Source organism: Azolla caroliniana, unplaced genomic scaffold (assembly GCF_043228905.1).
Source record: "Azolla caroliniana isolate FFs.n. ecotype wild unplaced genomic scaffold, voAzoCaro1.0.p SCAF_586, whole genome shotgun sequence".
In the NCBI taxonomy this organism is placed as follows: domain Eukaryota; kingdom Viridiplantae; phylum Streptophyta; class Polypodiopsida; order Salviniales; family Salviniaceae; genus Azolla; species Azolla caroliniana.
In genome coordinates this window covers 1-8,040 of record NW_028231021.1, presented here as the reverse complement: position 1 = coordinate 8,040, position 8,040 = coordinate 1, and the positions used below count along the sequence as shown (strand labels likewise).

Below are 8,040 nucleotides of genomic sequence, written 5' to 3'. Positions count from 1 at the left end.
CGATTTATCTTTGCACAACACCTGCGTTATTTGTCACTTCCCGTTGATCTGAGTATTGTCCCTTTATTAAATCGAAAATTTTACTTTGCTATAAACCATTGAACAGGTTTGCAATATTGCAAGCTTGAAATCAAGTATTATATGTAAGCTATCAATGGAAACAGGTTATTCATGTTGCGTTGTCGCTAGGAACATCCATCCATCATTGCTTCTATATTGGATGAATACGAATTCTTTCACACAACTTTCAGCTTAGCTTAGTTGTTAGAGCGGAGGATTGTGTTGTTGATTTCCATCCTTAGGTTGTTGGTTACAATCCGACATATCGAATCCGACAGTTGGTTGCAATTTCAACTATGCTTTGTTTGTATAAATTCCTTTCACAATCGCAATGTTTGGTCTCCATTGCAACATTCATGGGAAAAGGTGTTGAACATCAAGATCTAGTTCTCACTTTCACCCTTATTACGTGAAATGAAATATTGTTCGTCTCAGAGGTCAAATATAATACAATCTATCCATCTATCTTTTAGCAATACCTCCGTTCGTTGTAACCCCTTGTTCGTCTAAACATCATCCCTATATAAAATCCAGCATCTGACAATGCTCACTAATATAATATATCTGCAATGTTGGAAGCTTGACATTCAGCATTACATGTTAGTCATTAATCAAAACTTGGTATAGATGTCCACTTTTGCGTCTATAATTGAGAAATATGGAAGCTTTTCCACACCTCCGATCTTAGCTCAGTTGGTAGAGCGGAGGACTGTAGTGTTTATTGTCATCCTTAGGTCGTTGGTTCAAATCCGACAGATCGGAACTCGAAGTTGCTTGCGATTTCAGCTTTTATGATTTCCTTGCATAAATTCCTTTTCCAATGGCAATGTGCACTTTGTATTGCAACATGCTTCGGTAAAGGTGTTTTACATGTAGATGTAATGGTCATTTTTACCTTTATTATGTAGAATGAAATATAAATTCCGTCTTAAATGTCACACCTAATAGAATCTATCAATTTAGCTTTGCACAACACCTCCGTTCTTTGTCACTTCCCGTTGATTGCCATCCTTAGGTCGTTGGTTATAATCCGACAGCTGGTTGCAATTTCAACTATGCTTTCTTTGCATAAATTCCTTTCACAATCGCAATGTGTGGTCTCCATTGCAACATTCATGGGAAAAGGTGTTGAACATGTAGATCTAGTGCTCCCTTTCACCCTCATTACTTGAAATGAAATATTTGTCGTCTTAGAGGTCAAATATAATACAATCTATCTATCTATCTTTAAGTAGTATCTCCGTTCGTTGTAACCCCTTGTTCATCTAAACATCTTCCCTATATAAAATCCAGCATCTCACAATGGTCACTAATATAATATATCTGCAATGTTGGAAGCTTGACATTCAGCATTACATGTTAGTCATTAATCAAAACCTGGTATAGATGTTGTGTCCATTTTTGCGTCTATAATTGAGAAATATGGAAGCTTTTCCACACCTCCGATCTTAGCTCAGTTGGTAGAGCGGAGGACTGTAGTGTTCATTGTCATCCTTAGGTCGTTGGTTCAAATCCGACAGGTCGGAACTCGAAGTTGCTCGCTATTTCAGCTTTTATGATTTCCTTGCATAAATTCCTTTTACAATGGCAATGTGCACTCTGCATTGCAACATTCATCGGTAAAGGTAGTTTACATTTAGATGTAATGGTCATTTTTACCTTTATTATGTAGAATGAAATATTAATTTCGTCTTAAATGTCACACCTAATAGAATCTATCGATTTATCTTTGCACAACACCTCCGTTCTTTGTCACTTCCCGTTTATCGGAGTATCCTCCCTTTATTAAATCAAAAATTTGATTTTCCTCTAAACCATATGATAGGTTTGCAACATTGCAAGCTTGAAATCAAGTATTATATTTAAGCTATCAATGGAAACATGTTATTCATGTTGCGTTGTCGCTAGGAACATCCATCCATCATTGCTTTTATATTGGATGAATACGAAGTCTTTCACACAACTTTCAGCTTAGCTTAGTTGGTAGAGCGGAGGATTGTGTTGTTGATTTCTGTCCTTAGGTCATTGGTTACAATCCGACAGTTGGTTGCAATTTCAACTATGCTTTGTTTGCATAAAGTCCTGTCAAAATCGCAATGTTTGGTCTCCATTGCAACATTCATGGGAAAAGGTGTTAAACATCTAGATCTAGTGCTCACTTTCACCTTTATTACTTGAAATGAAATATTGGTCGTCTCAGAAGTCAAATATAATACAATCTATCTATCTATCTTTAAGCAATACCTCCGTTCGTTGTAACCCTTTGTTCGTCTAAACATCATCCCTATATAAAATCCAGCATCTGACAATGCTCACTAATATAATATATCTGCAATGTTGCAGGCTTGACATTCAGCTTTACATGTTATTCATCAATCAAAACTTGGTATAGATGTTGTGCCCATTTTTGCGTCTATAATTGAGAAATATGGAAGCTTAGTTGGTAGACCTTAGCTTAGTTGCTTCTAGATTGGATGAATACGAAGTCTTTCACACAACTTTCACCTTAGCTTAGTTGGTAGAGCGGAGGATTGTGTTGTTGATTGCCATCCTTAGGTTGTTGGTTACAATCCGACATATCGAATCCGACAGTTGGTTGCAATTTCAACTATGCTTTCTTTGCATAAATTCCATTCACAATCGCAATGTTTGGTCTCCATTGCAACATTCATGGGAGAAGGTGTTGAACATCTAGATCTAGTGCTCACATTCACCCTTATTACGTGAAATGAAATATTGTTTGTCTCAGAGGTCAAATATAATCCAATCTATTTATTTATCTTTAAGCTATACCTCCGTTCGTTGTAACCCGTTATTCGTCTAAACATCATCCCTATATAAAATCGTGAATATGACAATGCTCACTAATATAATATATCTGCAATGTTGTAGGCTTGACATTCAGCATTAGATGTTAGTCATCAATCAAAACTCGATATAGATGTTGTCTCCATTTTTGCGTCTATAACGGAGAAATATGAAAGCTTTTCCACACCTCCGACCTTAGCTCAGTTGGTAGAGCGGAGGACTGTAGTGTTCATTGTCATCCTTAGGTCGTTGGTTCAAATCCGACAGGTCGGAACTCAAAGTTGCTTGCGATTTCAGCTTTTATGATTCCCTTGCATAAATTCCTTTTCCAATGGCAATGTGCACTTCGCATTGCAACATTCTTCGGTAAAGGTGTTTTACATGTAGATGTAATGGTCATTTCTACCTTTATTATGTAGAATGAAATATAAATTCCGTCTTAAATGTCACACCTAATAGAATCTATCGATTTATCTTTGCACAACACTTCTGTTCTTTGTCACTTCCCCTTTGATTGCCATCCTTAGGTCGTTGGTTACAATCCGACAGTTGGTTGCAATTTCAACTATGCTTTCTTTGCATAAATTCCTTTCACAATCGCAATGTGTGGTCTCCATTGCAACATTCATGGGAAAAGGTGTTGAACATCTAGATCTAGTGCTCACTTTCACCCTTATTACTTGAAATGAAATATTTGTCGTCTTAGAGGTCAAATATAATACAATCTATCTATCTATCTTTAAGTAGTATCTCTGTTCGTTGTAACCCCTTGTTCGTCTAAACATCATCCCTATATAAAATCCAGTATTTGACAATGCTCACTAATATAATATATCTGCAATGTTGGAAGCTTGACATTCAGCATTACATGTTAGTCATTAATCAAAACCTGGTATAGATGTTGTGTCCATTTTTGCGTCTATAATTGAGAAATATGGAAGCTTTTCCACACTTCCGATCTTAGCTCAGTTGGTAGAGCGCAGGACTGTAGTGTTCATTGTCATTCTTAGGTCGTTGGTTCAAATCCGATAGGTCGAAACTCGAAGTTGCTTGGGATTTTAGCTTTTATGATTTCCTTGCATAAATTCCTTTTACAATGGCATTGTGCACTCTGCATTGCAACATTCATCGATATAGGTATTTTACATTAAGATGTAATGGTCATTTTTACCTTTATTATGTAGAATGAAATATAAATTTCGTCTTAAATGTCACACCTAATAGAATCTATCGATTTATCTTTGCACAACACCTCCGTTCTTTGTAACTTCCCGTTTATCTGAGTATCCTCCCTTTATTAAATCAAAAATTTGATTTTCCTCTTAACCATTTGATAGGTTTGCAACATTGCAAGCTTGAAATCAAGTATTATATGTAAGCTATCAATGGAAACATGTTATTCATGTTGCATTGTTGCTAGGAACATCCATCCATCATTGCTTCTATATTGGATGAATACGAAGTCTTCCACACAACTTTCAGCTTAGCTTAGTTGGTAGAGCGGAGGATTGTGTTGTTGATTTCCATCCTTAGGTCGTTGGTTACAATCCGACAGTTGGTTGCAATTTCAACTATGCTTTCTTTGCATAAATTCCTTTCACAATCGCAATGTGTGGTCTCCATTGCAACATTAATGGGAAAAGGTGTTAAAAATCTAGATCTAGTGCTCACTTTCACCTTTATTACTTGAAATGAAATATTGGTCGTCTCAAAGGTCAAATATAATACAATCTATCTATCTATCTTTAAGCAATACCTCCGTTCGTTTTAACCCCTTGTTCGTCTAAACATCATCCCTATATAAAATCCAGCATCTGACAATGCTCACTAATATAATATATCTGCAATGTTGGAAGCTTGACATTCAGCATTACATGTTAGTCATTAATCAAAACCTGGTATAGATGTCCATTTTTGCGTCTATAATTGAGAAATATTGAAGCTTTTCCACACCTCCGATCTTAGCTCAGTTGGTAGAGCGGAGGATTGTAGTGTTTATTGTCATCCTTAGGACGTTGGTTCAAATCCGACAGATCGGAACTCGAAGTTGCTTGCGATTCCAGCTTTTATGATTTCCTTGCATAAATTCCTTTTCCAATGGCAATGTGCACTTTGTATTGCAACATTCTTCGGTAAAGTTGTTTTACATCTTGATGTAATGGTCATTTTTACCTTTATTATGTAGAATGAAATATAAATTCCGTCTTAAATGTCACACCTAATAGAATCTATCGATTTATCTTTGCACAACACCTCCGTTCTTTGTCCCTTCCCATTGATTGCCATCCTTAGGTCGTTGGTTACAATCCGACAGTTGGTTGCAATTTCAACTATGCTTTCTTTGCATAAATTCCTTTCAGAATCGCAATGTGTGGTCTCCATTGCAACATTCATGGGAAAAGGTGTGGAACATCTAGATCTAGTGCTCCCTTTCACCCTGATTACTTGAAATGAAATATTTGTCGTCTTCGAGGTCAAATATAATACAATCTATCTATCTATCTTTAAGTAGTATCTCCGTTCGTTGTAACTCCTTGTTCGTCTAAACATCTTCCCTATATAAAATCCAGCATCTCACAATGGTCACTAATATAATATATCTGCAATGTTGGAAGCTTGACATTCAGCATTACATGTTAGTCATTAATCAAAACCTGGTATAGATGTTGTGTCCATTTTTGCGTCTATAATTGAGAAATATGGAAGCTTTTCCACACCTCCGATCTTAGCTCAGTTGGTAGAGCGGAGGACTGTAGTGTTCATTGTCATCCTTAGGTCGTTGGTTCAAATCCGACAGGTCGGAACTCGAAGTTGCTTGGGATTTTAGCTTTTATGATTTCCTTGCATAAATTCCTTTTACAATGGCATTGTCCACTCTGCATTGCAACATTCATCGATATAGGTATTTTACATTTAGATGTAATGGTCATTTTTACCTTTATTATGTAGAATGAAATATAAATTTCGTCTTAAATGTCACACCTAATAGAATCTATCGATTTATCTTTGCACAACACCTCCGTTCTTTGTAACTTCCCGTTTACCTGAGTATCCTCCCTTTATTAAATCAAAAATTTGATTTTCCTCTTAACCATTTGATAGGTTTGCAACATTGCAAGCTTGAAATCAAGTATTATATGTACGCTATCAATCGAAACATGTTATTCATGTTGCGTTTTTGCTAGGAACATCCATCCATTATTGCTTCTATATTGGATGAATACGAAGTCTTTCACACAACTTTCAGCTTAGCTTAGTTGGTAGAGCGGAGGATTGTGTTGTTTATTTCCATCCTTAGGTCGTTGGTTACAATCCGACAGTTGGTTGCAATTTCAACTATGCTTTGTTTGCATAAATTCCTTTCACAATCGCAATGTTTGGTCTCCATTGCAACATTCATGGGAAAAGGTGTTGAACATCAAGATCTAGTTCTCACTTTCACCCTTATTACGTGAAATGAAATATTGTTCGTCTCAGAGGTCAAATATAATACAATCTATCTATCTATCTTTAAGCAATACCTCCGTTCGTTGTAACCCCTTGTTCGTCTAAACATCATCCCTATATAAAATCCAGCATCTCACAATGCTCACTAATATAATATATCTGCAATGTTGGAAGCTTGACATTCAGCATTACATGTTAGTCATTAATCAAAACCTGGTATAGATGTCCACTTTTGCGTCTATAATTGAGAAATATGGAAGCTTTTCCACACCTCCGATCTTAGCTCAGTTGGTAGAGCGGAGGACTGTAGTGTTTATTGTCATCCTTAGGTCGTTGGTTCAAATCCGACAGATCGGAACTCGAAGTTGCTTGCGATTTCAGCTTTTATGATTTCCTTGCATAAATTCCTTTTCCAATGGCAATGTGCACTTTGTATTGCAACATGCTTCGGTAAAGGTGTTTTACATGTAGATGTAATGCTCATTTTTACCTTTATTATGTAGAATGAAATATAAATTCCGTCTTAAATGTCACACCTAATAGAATCTATCAATTTATCTTTGCACAACACCTCCGTTCTTTGTCACTTCCCGTTGATTGCCATCCTTAGGTCATTGGTTATAATCCGACAGTTGGTTGCAATTTCAACTATGCTTTCTTTGCATAAATTCCTTTCACAATCGCAATGTGTGGTCTCCATTGCAACATTCATGGGAAAAGGTTTTGAACATGTAGATCTAGTGCTCCCTTTCACCCTCATTACTTGAAATGAAATATTTGTCGTCTTAGAGGTCAAATATAATACAATCTATCTATCTATCTATCTTTAATTAGTATCTCCGTTCGTTGTAACCCCTTGTTCATCTAAACATCTTCCCTATATAAAATCCAGCATCTCACAATGGTCACTAATATAATATATCTGCAATATTGGAAGCTTGACATTCAGCATTACATGTTAGTCATTAATCAAAACCTGGTATAGATGTCGTGTCCATTTTTGCGTTGATAATTGAGAAATATGGAAGCTTTTCCACACCTTCGATCTTAGCTCAGTTGGTAGAGCGGAGGACTGTAGTGTTCAATTTCATCCTTAGGTCGTTGGTTCAAATCTGACAGGTCGGAACTCGAAGTTGCTTGGGATTTTAGCTTTTATGATTTCCTTGCATAAATTCGTTTTACAATGGCAATGTGCACTCTGCATTGCAACATTCATCGGTAAAGGTATTTTACATTTAGATGTAATGGTCATTTTTACCTTTATTATGTAGAATGAAATATAAATTTCGTCTTAAATGTCACACCTAATAGAATCTATCGATTTATCTTTGCACAACACCTCCGTTCTTTGTAACTTCCCGTTTATCTGAGTATCCTCCCTTTATTAAATCAAAAATTTGATTTTCCTCTAAACCATTTGATAGGTTTGCAACATTGCAAGCTTGAAATCAAGTATTATATGTAAGCTATCAATGGAAACATGTTATTCATGTTGCATTGTTGCTAGAAACATCCATCCATCATTGCTTTTATATTGGATGAATACGAAGTCTTCCACACAACTTTCAGCTTAGCTTAGTTAGTAGAGCGGAGGATTGTGTTGTTGATTTCCATCCTTAGGTCGTTGGTTACAATCCGACACTTGGTTGCAATTTCAACTATGCTTTCTTTGCATAAATTCCTTTCACAATCGCAATGTGTGGTTTCCATTGCAACATTCGTGGG

The 8,040-nt window shown here is 36.2% G+C and overlaps 6 non-coding genes across 6 annotated transcripts; all 6 read left to right on the top strand.

Moving 5' to 3' along the window:
- The first annotated feature begins 738 nt into the window (after window positions 1-738).
- On the top strand, window positions 739-822 carry TRNAY-GUA (transfer RNA tyrosine (anticodon GUA)). The gene is given in 2 exon segments: window positions 739-775; window positions 787-822. It is a non-coding gene; the product is annotated as a tRNA-Tyr (tRNA).
- Window positions 823-1,502: 680 nt separating this feature from the next.
- On the top strand, window positions 1,503-1,586 carry TRNAY-GUA (transfer RNA tyrosine (anticodon GUA)). Its single transcript is given in 2 exon segments — window positions 1,503-1,539; window positions 1,551-1,586. It is a non-coding gene; the product is annotated as a tRNA-Tyr (tRNA).
- Window positions 1,587-3,057: 1,471 nt separating this feature from the next.
- On the top strand, window positions 3,058-3,141 carry TRNAY-GUA (transfer RNA tyrosine (anticodon GUA)). The gene is given in 2 exon segments: window positions 3,058-3,094; window positions 3,106-3,141. It is a non-coding gene; the product is annotated as a tRNA-Tyr (tRNA).
- Window positions 3,142-4,823: 1,682 nt separating this feature from the next.
- On the top strand, window positions 4,824-4,907 carry TRNAY-GUA (transfer RNA tyrosine (anticodon GUA)). The gene is given in 2 exon segments: window positions 4,824-4,860; window positions 4,872-4,907. It is a non-coding gene; the product is annotated as a tRNA-Tyr (tRNA).
- A 680-nt stretch (window positions 4,908-5,587) lies between these two features.
- Window positions 5,588-5,671, top strand: TRNAY-GUA (transfer RNA tyrosine (anticodon GUA)). The gene is given in 2 exon segments: window positions 5,588-5,624; window positions 5,636-5,671. It is a non-coding gene; the product is annotated as a tRNA-Tyr (tRNA).
- Window positions 5,672-6,588: 917 nt separating this feature from the next.
- Window positions 6,589-6,672, top strand: TRNAY-GUA (transfer RNA tyrosine (anticodon GUA)). The gene is given in 2 exon segments: window positions 6,589-6,625; window positions 6,637-6,672. It is a non-coding gene; the product is annotated as a tRNA-Tyr (tRNA).
- The last annotated feature ends 1,368 nt before the right edge of the window (window positions 6,673-8,040 follow it).